The 17490-nt window shown below is 45.8% G+C and overlaps 1 protein-coding gene across 1 annotated transcript in view; it reads right to left on the bottom strand.

The window, feature by feature from the left end:
* The window catches only part of LOC140302885 (semaphorin-3D), a 150247-nt gene extending 133200 nt beyond the window's left edge, over positions 1 to 17047 (bottom strand). The window contains exon 1 of the mRNA XM_072381413.1: positions 16876 to 17047. The gene's annotated coding sequence lies outside the window, so the exon portion shown is untranslated. The remainder of the gene's footprint in view (positions 1 to 16875) is intronic.
* Positions 17048 to 17490: the final 443 nt, after the last annotated feature.

Genomic DNA, 17490 nt, shown 5'->3' with positions numbered 1-17490 from the left:
CCTGCTGGGGGACCTCATCTGTCACACCTTTCCTCTCTTTCCTCTCTTTTTCCTCCTGTTTAATTTCTCAAATGATTTTATGTCCATGTGACATTATTGTGGTTATTAACTTGTGTTTCCCTGTTCCAGCAGGTATCCTTTGAATGGTGTTATGGTGTTTTCCCTCCTCTTTTCCCTCTTTTCTGTCTTCTCAAACCCCAGCTGGTCCAGGCGGATGGCCACCCTTCCTGGTTCTGGTTCTGCCAGAGGTTTCTTCCTGGTTCTGGTTCTGCCAGAGGTTTCTTCCTGGTTCTGCCAGAGGTTTCTTCCTGGTTCTGGTTCTGCCAGAGGTTTCTTCCTGGTTCTGGTTCTGCCAGAGGTTTCTTCCTGGTTCTGGTTCTGCCAGAGGTTTCTTCCTGTTAAAGGGAGTCGTTCCTTTCCACAGTCCCTCAGGCTCAGGACGGGAGATTGGACCGAAGACAAGTTTCGGTCCAATCTGTTGGTTTCCTTAGCTGGATATTATTTTTGAATTGGCTCCATATGAATTAATTGGATTATGATCACAGTGAATTGAATTCCAATTGGCTTGAATTGGACTTTATTACTTAAAAGCCTTGAGATGACAATTGCTGTAATCTGGCGCTTTATAAATAAAACAGAAAAAAAAGAAGAATTTTAGCAGCTGCTCACCACCAAGCAGCTCAAAAACTCTTAATGTGATCACGACTGGACTCATTTTAGTGTTTGTAAGTCGACAGATAGCTGGATGATAGCTCAGAGAATCAGAGTATTTCTGCTTCAGAACGATGATTCAACAGTCCAGAGTCAAAGATGAAGAGGATGAACGCTGTTTTCTGAGCTTTTTGTGACTAAATTGTGACTAAATATCCTAAGAAATGCATTAACATGTTTGAATTTAACCTCTGTTCTGTAATCACGAAGCTGCAGCTGAACTCTTTGTGTCGCGTTTCCTTTTTTTAAATCATGCACAGGAGCTTTTCTTTGGTCCTCCACACCTGTGCTCAGTTATATGACTCACTTTGACTTTGGGTTTTCTTCTTTTGTCTGACTGTAAATCTGAGCAGGACCTCCTGGTTTCTCAGATCGTCCCTCCTGCCCCGTACAGAAAGATTTAAAAGACTTCTCAACATCATCCAACCAGTTTCATGCTGTTAGCAACAATAACTGGAGATATTTGTGCAGAAGTCATGTGCTTTTTAGCAGAAACGGCAGAAAAACACGGCGGGTGCAGCAGGGTTCCTTTTCTGAACACATCACACCGTTCTGCTCCCATTTCTGAGTGTAAAATCTTTCCTGGCGCTCATCTACACGCATCATCTCCTGGTTTAAAGCTTTGCTGATGTGTCAGCTTAATGTTTGTCTGAGTTGTGGGTTTTTATTCCCTCAGTTTGCTGTAACAGCTTCTTCCTGACCACACCTAGCTTTATTTCTGGGGAACTTAAGTCTCCAAACAAGGATCCAAGTTGTTTTTTCATTCCTCGAGTTCTTGTTGTTATTTCCTGTTTTTCTGAAGGAGGAAAGTTCAGTTCAGCTCAGTTAAAGGCTGCCGAAACCGTGATTTACCTTTAATTCTACCTGGAAGGTAAGAGTCAGGGCCCAGTGCTACCCCCCCGGGGTCGGCTGGGGATACAGGGAGGGAACAGCCAGCTGATAATGCTGAGCAGACTTAAAGCAACACTAAACAAGTTTATGAACCTTAAAACAATGACTTCTGTTATGCACATTCTACATTAAAAGCTGCAGCATTCAGGCCAGTTCAGGACTTTGGCTTCATGGTCGCTTGACTTTGTCAAAAAGACAACAACTTCATGTGTTCGGCTGCACATGTGCAGGGTTCACATGGAGGTGTGTTTCTGTGACACACCTGCAGGGGGAGACAAAGAGCCAAACACGCCCCATTTCTGTCTGGGGGCCCGTGGCAGAGCGGCGTGGCAGAGCGGCGTGGCAGAGCGGCGTGGCAGAGCGGCGTGGCAGAGCGGCGTGGCAGAGCGGCGAGGCAGAGCGCCGTGGCAGAGCGCCGTGGCAGAGCGGCGTGGCAGAGCGCCGAGCCAGAGCGGCGTGGCAGAGCGGCGTGGCAGAGCGGCGTGGCAGAGCGGCGTGGCAGAGCGCCGAGCCAGAGCGCCGTGGCAGAGCGCCGTGGCAGAGCGCCGTGGCAGAGCGGCGTGGCAGAGCGGCGAGGCAGAGCGCCGTGGCAGAGCGCCGTGGCAGAGCGCCGTGGCAGAGCGGCGTGGCAGAGCGGCGTGGCAGAGCGGCGTGGCAGAGCGGCGTGGCAGAGCGGCGTGGCAGAGCGGCGTGGCAGAGCGGCGTGGCAGAGCGGCGAGCCAGAGCGCCGTGGCAGAGCGGCGTGGCAGAGCGGCGTGGCAGAGCGGCGTGGCAGAGCGGCGTGGCAGAGCGGCGTGGCAGAGCGGCGTGGCAGAGCGGCGTGACAGAGCGGCGTGGCAGAGCGCCGAGCCAGAGCGCCGTGGCAGAGCGCCGTGGCAGAGCGCCGTGGCAGAGCGCCGTGGCAGAGCGCCGTGGCAGAGCGCCGGCTGCGAACGGCGAGGTGGGTTCTTGATGCAGCCATTTATGGACCGACTCCCTGTTGCTGTCTCTGATCTCTGGGTCCTTTGGGCTGAAGGTGCACCCAGAGGTGGGAAACAACCAGAGCTGATGACTGTGGGCTGGAGGAAGAAGAGGAGGGAATTCATTGAATAATAAAGAGCCTTTCACAGAGGATGTTTTTCTGGGCTCTTCAACAACGTCTGCATATTTTCTGTGGGTGTTAGATTTACACCCCTGTGACATTTTAATCTGCCTTCTGAATGTTTTATGTTATAATCTGAGACACAGAACAGCCTGAATGCGCAGCAACGGCATGACGAAACCCTGAGAAACTGCTTTTATTTATCCAACAACCACGAGCTGGTGGGCGGGGCCATCTCTGCGGGTTCTGCTGTCTGCTGTGTGAATTTACAGTCTGGCTGTGAGCTCCTCTCCTTCATCAGCTTCTTCTGCGGTGGCAGGAGATATCAGCTTGTCACAAAACTCCACCAACAGGATGTGATGCGTCTGTTTTAAAGCCTTTAAATGACTCCGTACTCCTCCCTAATCGGGCAGCCTGCTCTTCTCTTTATTATATCCATAAAAAGTCTACATACTGCTTAAAGAATGAACAAAATTCCCGAGTAAAATCCCCACAGAAGCGAGCCGACATGTGACACCTTCACTGGTGACGTCTCATTTCTAGCTGCTGTCAGAGAACTTCAGACTAACTTTTTCCAGCCGTGCTTCTCTGCTTCTGGCTGAAACTTTAGGATCAGGAGTTCCATCTTTACTGCATTACTGAGAAATAAATCATTTGGTTATAAGCTGACGGTTTACAGCAATGAACAGGCTTCAGAAATGCTCGGAGAAAAGAATCATTGAGCTGTTTGTATAAAAAAAGAAATGAATCATTTTATTACAGATGGACCCGGCCGGGGTCTCCGCCTCTCAGCCAATGACAGCTGGCGTCGGCTCAGTTTGACTCCTGGTCTCCGTTTCCTGTTTCATTTCCAATGAGCTCCTCCCGTCTCGGTTTTGTCTCGTTTCATTTGCCGACTTTGGGTCCATTCGAATAGACTCGTGTGTTTAGGAACCTTCCAAACTGAGAGAAATGACCCGGAAGTGTCTGAGCTGCAGCCAAGATCAGAGCAGCTCGAGTTCTCCAGATAGAGGAGCTACGTAATGATCTGCTTTAGCATCCTGAACCAAAGAAAGGGGATAACTCTGTTAGCTGCTCTGTTAGCTGCTCTGTTAGCTGCTCTGTTAGCTGCTCTGCTACCTGCTCTGTTAGCTGCTCTGTTAGCTGCTCTGTTAGCTGCTCTGCTAGCTGCTCTGTTAGCTGCTCTGTTAGCTGCTCTGTTAGCTGCTCTGCTAGCTGCTCTGTTAGCTGCTCTGTTAGCTGCTCTGTTAGCTGCTCTGTTAGCTGCTCTGCTAGCTGCTCTGTTAGCTGCTCTGTTAGCTGCTCTGTTAGCTGCTCTGCTAGCTGCTCTGCTAGCTGCTCTGTTAGCTGCTCTGCTTATTTCATCCTGTTAAACTGTGATTCATGGGATAAACAGCAGTTTGAGATTTTTCTTTCCTTTTATATCTGCAAACCTTGATAATAAACTCGCTCTCTATATTCTCTTTAATATGATGTGTGTGAGACAACCTTTATGCAACAGTATGAGACGATGCAACAAAGATGAACATCTGTAGTTTCACAGCTGCAGAGCCTCATCACAGCTGAGTGTTCGTCTCTTCCTCGAGAGTTTTTCCATCTTTCTTTAACTCCAGAACGTTTTCCATTGAGGTCAAGCAAAAGATCTTAGGAACAGATGATAGGAGATCACTTTTTGGCTATTTCACTGGCCCTTTTGTCTTTTTCCATCCTCAGTTTCCTCAGTTACTGAGTGCATTTAGCGTCGTCTCTGCAGGTTTGTCAGGTTTTCCACTGTTTGCCTGCAGTTTTTTGTGGTTCTTGTTGGATTTTTCTGAACTTCTCAGACTCTTTAGCTTTGGTTCCATCTCATTAATTTTATCTAAAGTTCTGCAGTTCGTCATGTGGCCTGAGAATCTGCTTGTTCAGGTCCACGTCTCTGAACTGGCAAAACAAAAACAGGGTTTTCTGGAGGTGTGTGAACAGCTAATAGATGCGTTGAGGTGTTTCATTGAAAGAAAGGAGAAAGCTGGTTTCAGCATTAGCCATGACGGAGTGTCATTAGGCTGGTGTGAGCGCAGCTGTGCTGGGGTGTAACACCGAGCTTCATGTTGTTCTATCATCAATCAGCTTCAAAAGTGACGTTCCCATATGAAAAATATACATGTATAACAGCCATCTATGCTGCAGAATCTGTGGGAGTCTATGCAGATGTTTTAGGCATCAACTCAACTCAAGACGTATTACTGTAATGGTTAATATCAGTAACTGTATGTCAGTTAAATAAATAAAATGGGTTCATGTTTTCAGTTCAAGTCCACCAATAAATCCAGTGAGAATCGAAAGGGTCACAAACTGTGTCTTAAAGGTCAAAGGGGAAACTTTGATGGAAGCTGTGAGCAGTTTGTTGCAGGATGGACTGTGTCTGCTTCGCTTTTAAAAGATGAAGATGCTCCTCTGTCCCGTAGAAAATCCCCACATCTGTGTCGCTGTTCGGGAATCTTTCTCCACATGTGCGATTTGTCTTGTACGTTTTCTTTTGAGCCAGATACAGCCTCCCTTTTTAAGCTGGATTTAACATTAAAATGGAAGAAAATACCGACGGACATCAGAGCAAAGGCAGAAATTCTTAAATAAAGCAGAAACTTCTACAATTAACAGGCTGCCAGTCGAATCACGATTAATAGCATGATTAACTTGTGATTAATCACGATTAATAGCATGATTAATAGCATGATTAACTCGCGATTAATCACAATTAATCACATGATTAACTTGTGATTAATCACGATTAATAGCATGATTAACTTGCGATTAATCACGATTAATAGCATGATTAATAGCATGATTAACTTGCGATTAATAGCATGATTAATAGCATGATTAACTCGCGATTAACTTGTGATTAATAGCATGATTAATAGCATGATTAACTCGCGATTAACTTGTGATTAATCACGATTAATCGCATGATTAACTCGTGATTAATCACACTATTAATCTATGTTCTAAATGCAGCTTAAAAGCGTTTTTTGATATAATTTTATATAATATTCTTGCTTTATCTAACTGTATTTCATATTTATAATAACAGCAACCCAAATCAGATTCTCAAAGATGCAGAAATCTTATCGTGTCGAACCGAAGCTTTGACCTGAATGAGTAAACTTCCTCAGTGTTTATTCTGTACAATCTTCTTCCATCTACCTTTTACTTTCTGACTGCACATCCTTAATTCATCTGCTTGATTCGGATCTTCGGCTCTTACTTCACACCTAACTCCAGACATGTGAGCGGAAGGCAGAGAACAGATTAAGATAGTTCAGCTGGACAGCTGGATCATCTGTTCTCTTCCAGCCTGCTGCTGTGTTTCATTATTTCTGCCAGAGCAACATGAACAGTGTTCAGAACTATGCAGATATATCGCCTCTCTGCATTTACAACGTGTGTCACACCTGGTGTGCATCAGGGATGCTGACAGAGATACAGCTTCCCTTATAGAGAGGCATGAGAAAGTCTTCCTCAGAACCTTCTTTCTTCCCACAGCATGAATTCCTTCAGCTGTGGGTTAGCATTCCTACAGAAACTGCTACTGAACAAAACCAAACCCCTAAAGCACAATACGTCCTCTTCGAATGGCAAAACTATTTGGATTTGCTTCTTTACGGCTGAATGAAAGCTGCACAGTAACAGAAAGTCCATCATTTCCAACTGGCCTGAAAGCTCAGAGCCTGTGAGGGAATTTCCACCAGCATTTATCAGCACGTCATTATGTTTTCAACACGCTTCTCCCCACACTCACGTAAACCTGCAGACCGAGGGTGTAAAAAGTTTACGAGTGACTTTGTGAAATAGGTCACGTCCCTCCTTCTGACTCCATGTTTCTGCATTAAAGACTCGCTGTCCGTCCAGCTCCTAACTCAGCCTGACGGGGACCAGCGGACACGATGAAGGGTTAAAGGTCGCATAAAAGCTTCAGAGAGATTTGCATTTTGTTATCACAGAACTGCAGATGAGGACGTCTGCCAGGACCAATCAAAACTCACATGAACAAACACACACACCAGTGTGATGACACAACTCCACTTTGGACTTTGGCTGCTTCAAAGTCCTTTAAAGACGTCACATTCAGCTCCAACCACATCTGGATCTGAGCTTCTGCTGAACTCAGTGAATCCAGAAAGAGTTCAGGCTCATTCGTGGGATGGAATGATGTGGGTCTGCGGTGGCTGCTTCCTATGAGTTAAATCCAGCTCTGAACTGGTACCAGAACCTCGGTCCGGTTCGCTCTAAAGGGGGTACATGTTGTAGCCTTTTTTAAACTAAAAGAGCTGCATCTGGGTCTTACCTCTCCACCGAACCGTGACAAGAGCGGTATGTGATTTGTAAAAATGGCAACCATGAGGCGGGCAGTGATTTTGTAAAATGAAGGTGATTTAGTCCTAATCATCTTCCTTTTCTAACCCAAACCACATCATTTTAATTACTAACCCTAACCAAGTGATGATCTTGGCTAAACCTAACCACAAAGTGGCAACATTTTGTTGTAATGGTGCAGCACAACAAAAACTGTACTAAGATGCTGATGACGTGAACAAATCATGTGAAAAAACCTACCAAACGTGTTCCAGATTCACTGCTTTTCCTGTAGCTTCTTCTTCACCCTCCAGCCTTCTTAAGAAAGTCTTAAATATTATCGGGTCGGTGTCACAGCTTCACCTCGGTCCAATCTGTTGGTTTCCTTAGCTCGGATATTATGTTTGAATTGGCTCCATATGAATTAATTGGATTATGATTACAATTAATTGAATTCCAATTGGCTTGAATTGGACTTTATTATTTAAGTGCCTTGAGATGACAATTGTTGTAATCTGGCGCTTTATAAATAAAATTTAATTGAATTGATGCATTAACAGTGAGAATGAGTCGTCGTTCCTTCACCAGTCCGTCAGAGAGCTCTTGTCTTGTTGCAGCCTCATGTTCCTGATCTTTGCTGAGGTGAAACCAGATGTTCTGCTGCTGTCAGAGTCTGAGCTGCTTCTCTTCTCCACACAGTAATTATCTGAGCTTCTGCAGCCTCTCGGTGACCTCTGACCTCGCTCATCACCGAGCCGGATGCTCTGTGTTCCCCGCTCTGACTGTTGCTCAGCAGAGGACACCAACCTGCATGTTGCCAACATGAAGCGAGGCCCGTGGCGTTCGTGGTGTGGCGCTGACACGTGAAACTGTTTGGGGATTAAATAACGGCTGAAACGACAGTTTCCTCAGCAGCTTCTCACAGATCTGATGCCTGAAACACCCACAGATCAGAGGAAATGAGGCACCAAACCCGGCTCAGAACAGAAAACGGACCTGCAGTTTAAACTGTGACCTCTGACACATCTGGATGCTCCAACAAAGAATTCCACCACAGCTCAGACCTGTTTGGGATGCTGTAACACAGCTACAACCCTGTTAAAAGTTATGGACCCACCAAGCAGGCTCAGAGGATGCTGATCCACCTTTTTTTAAATCACTAATGAACAAATCACAGATATGACCCAAAAAAACATTTCTTTCAACAGCTGAGTATCCCCAGGTCATGAAACACCTCAAATTATAAGAATATTCCTGCATTCTGGGACTTTTTTTCAGTTGAAGTAGAGGAAAAAAGCTTGTATTTCTAGAAAAGTCTAAATATGCAAATTAGACTGCAGTTGAAAGAGAGTTCTTGCATAACTTAATGAGCTGCTGCAGCTGCTGATTGGCCGGAAACTAGAGAGCTGTCAGTGGAAACAATGGAGAGGCTTAATAAACTCCTTCCAGAAGGTAATTCAGCTCAGAGATGCTGGCTGTTCCCATTCAGCTGGGTCTGAAATCTGGAGCAAGAACGAACCAAATGAGAGGTCATGAAACACCTCAAATGTATAAGAAGGCTGAAGAGAAGCAGCCAGGGACTGTGGATGGTTGGATGGAAGTGAGACTCAGAGATGAATCACCAAGGAGACGATGCTGGAGCTTTAGTTTGGTCCAATGAAACATGGAAGATGACTGGCTGAAGGAAACCAGCAGGTTTCCACCATCACTGATGATATGGGCTGATGGAAAGGACCAGAGGAGGTGTTCAGGTGGACTCTGTTCTCCTTCCATCTCTGATGATATGGGCTGATGTAAAGGACCAGAGGAGGTGTTCAGGTGGACTCTGTTCTCCTTCCATCTCTGATGATATGGGCTGATGTAAAGGACCAGAGGAGATGTTCAGGAGGACTCTGTTCTCCTTCCATCTCTGATGATATGGGCTGATGTAAAGGACCAGAGGAGGTGTTCAGGTGGACTCTGTTCTCCTTCCATCACTGATGATATGGGCTGATGTAAAGGACCAGAGGAGATGTTCAGGTGGACTCTGTTCTCCTTCCATCTCTGATGATATGGGCTGATGTAAAGGACCAGAGGAGGTGTTCAGGTGGACTCTGTTCTCCTTCCATCTCTGATGATATGGGCTGATGTAAAGGACCAGAGGAGGTGTTCAGGTGGACTCTGTTCTCCTTCCATCTCTGATGATATGGGCTGATGGAAAGGACCAGAGGAGGTGTTCAGGTGGACTCTGTTCTCCTTCCATCTCTGATGATATGGGCTGATGTAAAGGACCAGAGGAGATGTTCAGGAGGACTCTGTTCTCCTTCCATCTCTGATGATATGGGCTGATGTAAAGGACCAGAGGAGGTGTTCAGGTGGACTCTGTTCTCCTTCCATCACTGATGATATGGGCTGATGTAAAGGACCAGAGGAGATGTTCAGGAGGACTCTGTTCTCCTTCCATCTCTGATGATATGGGCTGATGTAAAGGACCAGAGGAGGTGTTCAGGTGGACTCTGTTCTCCTTCCATCACTGATGATATGGGCTGATGTAAAGGACCAGAGGAGATGTTCAGGTGGACTCTGTTCTCCTTCCATCTCTGATGATATGGGCTGATGTAAAGGACCAGAGGAGATGTTCAGGTGGACTCTGTTCTCCTTCCATCTCTGATGATATGGGCTGATGTAAAGGACCAGAGGAGGTGTTCAGGTGGACTCTGTTCTCCTTCCATCTCTGATGATATGGGCTGATGGAAAGGACCAGAGGAGGTGTTCAGGTGGACTCTGTTCTCCTTCCATCTCTGATGATATGGGCTGATGTAAAGGACCAGAGGAGATGTTCAGGTGGACTCTGTTCTCCTTCCATCACTGATGATATGGGCTGATGTAAAGGACCAGAGGAGATGTTCAGGTGGACTCTGTTCTCCTTCCATCTCTGATGATATGGGCTGATGTAAAGGACCAGAGGAGGTGTTCAGGTGGACTCTGTTCTCCTTCCATCTCTGATGATATGGGCTGATGTAAAGGACCAGAGGAGATGGCAGCATCACCTCTGCAGGAGGAGTTCAGGTGGACTCTGTTCTCCTTCCATCTCTGATGATATGGGCTGATGTAAAGGACCAGAGGAGATGGCAGCATCACCTCTGCAGGAGGAGTTCAGGTGGACTCTGTTCTCCTTCCATCTCTGATGATATGGGCTGATGGAAAGGACCAGAGGAGATGTTCAGGTGGACTCTGTTCTCCTTCCATCTCTGATGATATGGGCTGATGGAAAGGACCAGAGGAGGTGTTCAGGTGGACTCTGTTCTCCTTCCATCTCTGATGATATGGGCTGATGGAAAGGACCAGAGGAGATGTTCAGGTGGACTCTGTTCTCCTTCCATCAGTCAAACGGAGGTTTGGTGAAGCTGAGCTCATTTTTCAGGATGATGATGCATCTTTTTACCGAGCAAAGAGGGTTTAAACTTTTCTTCAGGGAATCAGCTCAGTGACATGATCAGCAAACAGCCCAGAGTTCAGATTCATGGTACGGGAAAGCAAAACAGTATCTCAGCCCCGGGTGCTGCAGGGTAGTTTCAGGCCCAGGAATGTGCAAAACGAAGGCTGCTGTACTTAAAAAAACAGCCAGAAAGGTGCGTTTTTATAGGTTCACAGAATTCTCTGATGGAAATCTGTGCTGCAGAGGCAACGAAAAATGAGATTTTGTTTTGTTTTGCATGACATGCGGCACTATGAACTGATAAAATCTTCCTTTTCAGGGTTTCCGAAGGTCAGTACATCTGTTTCTGTCTCTGAATATAACATTAGATTTCACTGCTGCTCGGTTTAAGCTTTTCAGCAAAGCCCCAGTCAGAGGAGAAAGTGCTGCAGCCGAGTCAGCTTTGAACTTCCTTCTCTCTGGCTGGCAGCCACCAGATAAGACTTTTATCTGGAGCCCTGTTGATCCTGGTCATGGGGTGATGTGCCGGTCGACTCAGTTTGGCTTTTAAACACACGAGCAGAAAGTCTGCAGGTCTGTGGTCCAGAACCTCCTCTCAGGCAGCTGCTTTTCTGACTCAGTCAAGCGCTGCAAACCTCCGGCTGACACTCGCGCTTCCTCGTCTCTACGCTTCACTCAGCAGCCGGCTTGATAAAGCTGTTGTGAAACGCTCTCACTTCACATCTCTGCTCTGACTGAGAGGGAGTCAAGTAGCTTCAATGGGCTCCACTTACAGCTCTGTCACCGTTTCAAACGTTCGGATATCCTCATTATTCTCATATTTCTCTAAATAACCTGAGAAACTAAGTAGGGCTGCAACTAGTCATCGATTATTGAAACGATTAATCGATTAATTATTAATTAAAACAATCTAAAACTGAAAAAGGACACATTCAAGCCATATTTTATCTTGACTTTTAACATTAACTGAAATTGCTAATCAATACCAAAAAGTGAACAAGTTAACAAATAATACAGCCTGGTTGTAACTGTGGACTGAAGCTGAATGATACAATTTTAATGTTAAAATCCAAGACAAATCCATTATTTATAGTTAGCAGGCTACGCTAACAAGCTAAATATCTTATCAACCTGCTTCCTCTTCAAATACGTGAGGTCGGCTTTACAAAACCTGCAGGTAATTTATTGTTTATTTATATTATAAATAATTTATATAATATTTATATTATTTATTTGTTAGGTGTTGAGGGTGAAATGCTCCCAGATCCTGGACACTTTTGAACAGAGGACGATAATTCAGCCGCAGCCATTTCACTGTTTCTACAGGTCATCTCCCGCTATTATTTACCGTAATGCGCATGCGTCTCTAAGCAGAGATAGGAGGGAAGTGAGATGACTCACTCCGTACGAAAAATGATGTTCAGCTCGACAGCGTGAAAAAGATGTTAAATACAGTTAAATACGTCGGAATTATGTTATCGATTTTTGTCGACAACATCGACTAATCGTTGCACCCTTAAATAAGGAGAATGAATCAATCTATGAGTCCTAATTCCCCTGAATTCTCCTGGTTTCAGAACACCTGAACAGTTGTTCTGACTGAGATCAAAAGGCTTTATGACAGTATAAAGTATAACAGCCTTTATCAGTTAATTACCCGCATTATTTTGGAATGACTGAATCTTACCGTGTGTCTAAAATGTCTCATTCAGGCACGAAGAAAAGAACCAGTTAAAAGAGAAATGCCAAAATCCAAGAAAGAAAAGGTGAGAAACCAAGAAAGGAGACCAGGAGCTGAATCCAGCCTCCTCCCATGAGAAGGTCCTGCTCTGCACTTTTACCCAAACCGGCTGACTTAACCCTTTTATCATGACACACCAAAAGCTTAAAATGTGTATTAATGACCCCCAAAAAGGGCTATTTATCTGGCCCTCAGGGGCCCAGTCAGGTCTAAAGGAGCTCCTCGAATCAGATCCAAACTCCACTCAGTTTAATCTGGTCGAGCTCTGATTTATGCTCCATCAGGTTTGGTCCAAACTTGGAGCTGGATATGACATCTTTAAGGCCTCCCCTCCTGAAAAATCCCAGTCTGCTCTGACTGGTCAGCTGATTGGTCAAAAACAGCTGTCCATGAGGCAGATGTTACATGGTGATGTCACTGAGTAACAGGTGAAGCCTTCAGGATCAGCACCTTCTGTGGGAGAAAATAACTCCCTCTGCTGTGGACTTCAGGTTTTGTACTTCTTTCACGCCCAAAAGCTATAAAACACCAGGGGAAATGGATGAAAACAAAGCACAATGTGACCTATTTAAGTTTCAGTCAGCCTCTCTAAGTCGGTTTACATTTCTACAACCTCTGGATTCTAAGAGCTCCATTTACACTCTTTTTCTGAGGCAAGAGGAAAACCTTTTTAGTCACTTTCATCCAGTTTTAGATGTTTACAGCAGGCTAAATGGTTCTTTGTTCATTACCAAAGTGGATAACCTGTTCAGATTGCTTGTGTTCTACCAACAATAGTTAAAAAACAATCAAAACTATTCAACTGAAATGAAAAAGGCAGAAAATAAAGTCAAAATCAGAGCATTTAAGACACTTTTTGCTGCCTAAACGGCTTCAGATTTTCTGCTCCTCGAACTTAAACATAAAAACTGAATGCGTTACATGTGGATTTCCACATATGTGTGAAGAGTTCATTCATTTTCTGCTATATTTCAGAGGATTTGATTGCTGCCCCTCTGCCAGGCAGCTGTTCACCACTGATTCTGTTTTTTTCCACAAAAACAACTGAAACATCTGAGAAACAACAGAGTGACACAAAGCAGGCAGGAAAACAACAATCTAAACACCCTGAGGGCAGGAAGCAGGGGTCCCACAGACGGACTGTACAGCGGGGGGGGGGGGGGGCGCTGACCTCCATAACAGGAAGGCCTGAGACAATGGGGGGAGGTTTGCTCACATGGTGACACAGACACTGTATTCTCTGATCCGCTCAGCTGCAGGTACCTGAACGCATCTGGAGGAGAGGCGACACTCGGCCTGATGTCTGAGCTCTGAGTGAAGCAGCAGAAAGGCTCAGAGTTTCACTCCAAATACATCACAGACACCAGAATCAAACATGGACTTAGTGAGAAGTTTGAGGAAAATGTCCTTCAGAAATCAGAACCCACACAAGGACACCTGAAGTCCCAGAGCTGCTAACTCTGATTACCGCACAGACCCTGAACCCAAACCACATCTAAATGCTCTGTGACCTCCTCAGTGAACACCTCGACTCGTCTGAGGAGCTCCTAAACTCTCCTAAAACATCTTTAATGTGCTTCAACAGCCCTCAGAACCTCCTCAGTGAACACCTCGACTCCTCTGAGGAGCTCCTAAACTCTCCTAAAACATCTTTAATGTGCTTCAACAGCCCTCAGAACCTCCTCAGTGAACACCTCGACTCCTCTGAGGAGCTCCTAAACTCAGATAAAACATCTTTAATGTGCTTCAACAGCCCTCAGAACCTCCTCAGTGAACACCTCGACTCCTCTGAGGAGCTCCTAAACTCTGATAAAACATCTTTAATGTGCTTCAACAGCCCTCAGAACCTCCTCAGTGAACACCTCGACTCCTCTGAGGAGCTCCTAAACTCTTCTAAAACATCTTTAATGTGCTTCAACAGCCCTCAGAACCTCCTCAGTGAACACCTCGACTCCTCTGAGAAGCTCCTAAACTCTCCTAAAACATCTTTAATGTGCTTCAACAGCCCTCAGAACCTCCTCGGTGAACACCTCGACTCCTCTGAGGAGCTCCTAAACTCTTCTAAAACATCTTTAATGTGCTTCAACAGCCCTCAGAACCTCCTCAGTGAACACCTCGACTCCTCTGAGAAGCTCCTAAACTCTCCTAAAACATCTTTAATGTGCTTCAACAGCCCTCAGAACCTCCTCAGTGAACACCTCGACTCCTCTGAGGAGCTCCTAAACTCAGATAAAACACCTTTAATGTGCTTCAACAGCCCTCAGAACCTCCTCAGTGACCACCTCGACTCCTCTGAGGAGCTCCTAAACTCTCCTAAAACATCTTTAATGTGCTTCAACAGCCCTCAGAACCTCCTCAGTGACCACCTAGACTCCTCTGAGGAGCTCCTAAACTCAGATAAAACATCTTTAATGTGCTTCAACAGCCCTCAGAACCTCCTCAGTGAACACCTCGACTCCTCTGAGGAGCTTCTAAACTCTTCTAAAACATCTTTAATGTGCTTCAACAGTCCTCAGAACCTCCTCAGTGAACACCTCGACTCCTCTGAGGAGCTCCTAAACTCTGATAAAACATCTTTAATGTGCTTCAACAGTCCTCAGAACCTCCTCAGTGAACACCTCGACTCCTCTGAGGAGCTCCTAAACTCTGATAAAACATCTTTAATGTGCTTCAACAGCCCTAAGAACCTCCTCAGTGAACACCTCGACTCCTCTGAGGAGCTCCTAAACTCTCCTAAAACACCTTTAATGTGCTTCAACAGCCCTCAGAACCTCCTCAGTGAACACCTAGACTCCTCTGAGGAGCTCCTAAACTCTTCTAAAACATCTTTAATGTGCTTCAACAGCCCTCAGAACCTCCTCAGTGAACACCTCGACTCCTCTGAGGAGCTCCTAAACTCTCCTAAAACATCTTTAATGTGCTTCAACAGCCCTCAGAACCTCCTCAGTGAACACCTCGGCTCCTCTGAGGAGCTCCTAAACTCTTCTAAAACATCTTTAATGTGCTTCAACAGCCCTCAGAACCTCCTCAGTGAACACCTTGACTCCTCTGAGGAGCTCCTAAACTCTCCTAAAACATCTTTAATGTGCTTCAACAGCCCTCAGAACCTCCTCAGTGAACACCTCGACTCCTCTGAGGAGCTCCTAAACTCTTCTAAAACATCTTTAATGTGCTTCAACAGCCCTCAGAACCTCCTCAGTGAACACCTCGACTCCTCTGAGGAGCTCCTAAACTCTCCTAAAACATCTTTAATGTGCTTCAACAGCCCTCAGAACCTCCTCAGTGAACACCTCGACTCCTCTGAGGAGCTCCTAAACTCTTCTAAAACATCTTTAATGTGCTTCAGCAGCCCTCAGAACCTCCTCAGTGAACACCTTGACTCCTCTGAGGAGCTCCTAAACTCTCCTAAAACATCTTTAATGTGCTTCAACAGCCCTCAGAACCTCCTCAGTGAACACCTCGACTCCTCTGAGGAGCTCCTAAACTCAGATAAAACATCTTTAATGTGCTTCAACGGCCCTCAGAACCTCCTCAGTGAACACCTCGACTCCTCTGAGGAGCTTCTAAACTCTTCTAAAACATCTTTAATGTGCTTCAGCAGCCCTCAGAACCTCCTCAGTGAACACCTAGACTCCTCTGAGGAGCTCCTAAACTCTTCTAAAACATCTTTAATGTGCTTCAACAGCCCTCAGAACCTCCTCAGTGAACACCTCGACTCCTCTGAGGAGCTCCTAAACTCTTCTAAAACACCTTTAATGTGCTTCAACAGCCCTCAGAACCTCCTCAGTGAACACCTCGACTCCTCTGAGGAGCTCCTAAACTCTTCTAAAACATCTTTAATGTGCTTCAACAGCCCTCAGAACCTCCTCAGTGAACACCTCGACTCCTCTGAGGAGCTCCTAAACTCTTCTAAAACACCTTTAATGTGCTTCAACAGCCCTCAGAACCTCCTCAGTGAACACCTCGACTCCTCTGAGGAGCTCCTAAACTCAGATAAAACATCTTTAATGTGCTTCAACAGCCCTCAGAACCTCCTCAGTGAACACCTCGACTCCTCTGAGGAGCTCCTAAACTCAGATAAAACACCTTTAATGTGCTTCAGCAGCCCTCAGAACCTCCTCAGTGAACACCTCGACTCCTCTGAGGAGCTCCTAAAGTCTCCTAAAACATCTTTAATGTGCTTAAACAGCCCTCAGAACCTCCTCAGTGAACACCTCGACTCCTCTGAGGAGCTCCTAAACTCTCCTAAAACATCTTTAATGTGCTTCAGCAGCCCTCAGAACCTCCTCAGTGAACACCTCGACTCCTCTGAGGAGCTCCTAAACTCAGATAAAACATCTTTAATGTGCTTCAACAGCCCTCAGAACCTCCTCAGTGACCACCTAGACTCCTCTGAGGAGCTCCTAAACTCAGATAAAACATCTTTAATGTGCTTCAACAGCCCTCAGAACCTCCTCAGTGAACACCTAGACTCCTCTGAGGAGCTCCTAAACTCAGATAAAACATCTTTAATGTGCTTCAGCAGCCCTCAGAACCTCCTCAGTGACACCAGCTCATCAGCAGGAACATGTGTGCCGCACAAATCCTGCTCAGGTCCAACCAGCATCAACAGAAAACTCATCTCCCTGAAGGCGACAGCAGCGCATCAGGGAGCGCATCCCGACATCAGCCCATTTCAGGAGGAAACTTCTGAAAACTCACCCAGCACAGGTTCCGTCTGGATGCGGCTCTCTGGGCTTCTTTGCTCCTCCTGAGCTGAAAAAGCAGGACGCGGTCCGGAGATGCTGGATGTGATGAGCGGACACCTCAGAGTCGGACCACCTGAAGGCTTCACGCGATATAAACAGACTGAGCGCGTGGGTGCGGGCTGCGCAGCCTCAACTTCACCCGGCTGCCGGATGCTGCCTTCACGTACCGCTCAGAAGCTCCGACTTCCACATTTAACCAGGTTTTTTAAAATGTTTTAGCTCCGAACACATAAATCCCGCTGCTGATCACTGATAATATGACTAACCCAAGGACCCCAAGGTATCCACAGGTTTTATTAGGGACTATGTTTTCAGTTCTCCTTGGAAAGTTAACCAGTGGCAACAAAGAGACACAAAACCACCAGAAAGAGATGAAACCAGGGGGAAAACAGATGCAAATGAGCACAAATACATGCAGGAGGCACAAGATGAGCACAAAGGGCCAGAATCAGATGCAAAACTCCCACAAAGAGAGATTTTTTTTAAAAAATACACACAAAGTGTTCACACCGGTGAAAACAGACACTTTGTGTGAAGCATGCTTGGGTCTGATTAAAGGTGCTTTATG

Source organism: Leuresthes tenuis, unplaced genomic scaffold, assembly GCF_036924035.1.
Source record: "Leuresthes tenuis unplaced genomic scaffold, fLeuTen1.0.hap1 SCAF_3, whole genome shotgun sequence".
Lineage (NCBI taxonomy): Eukaryota > Metazoa > Chordata > Actinopteri > Atheriniformes > Atherinopsidae > Leuresthes > Leuresthes tenuis.
This window is presented reverse-complemented; position numbering and strand designations above follow the sequence as displayed.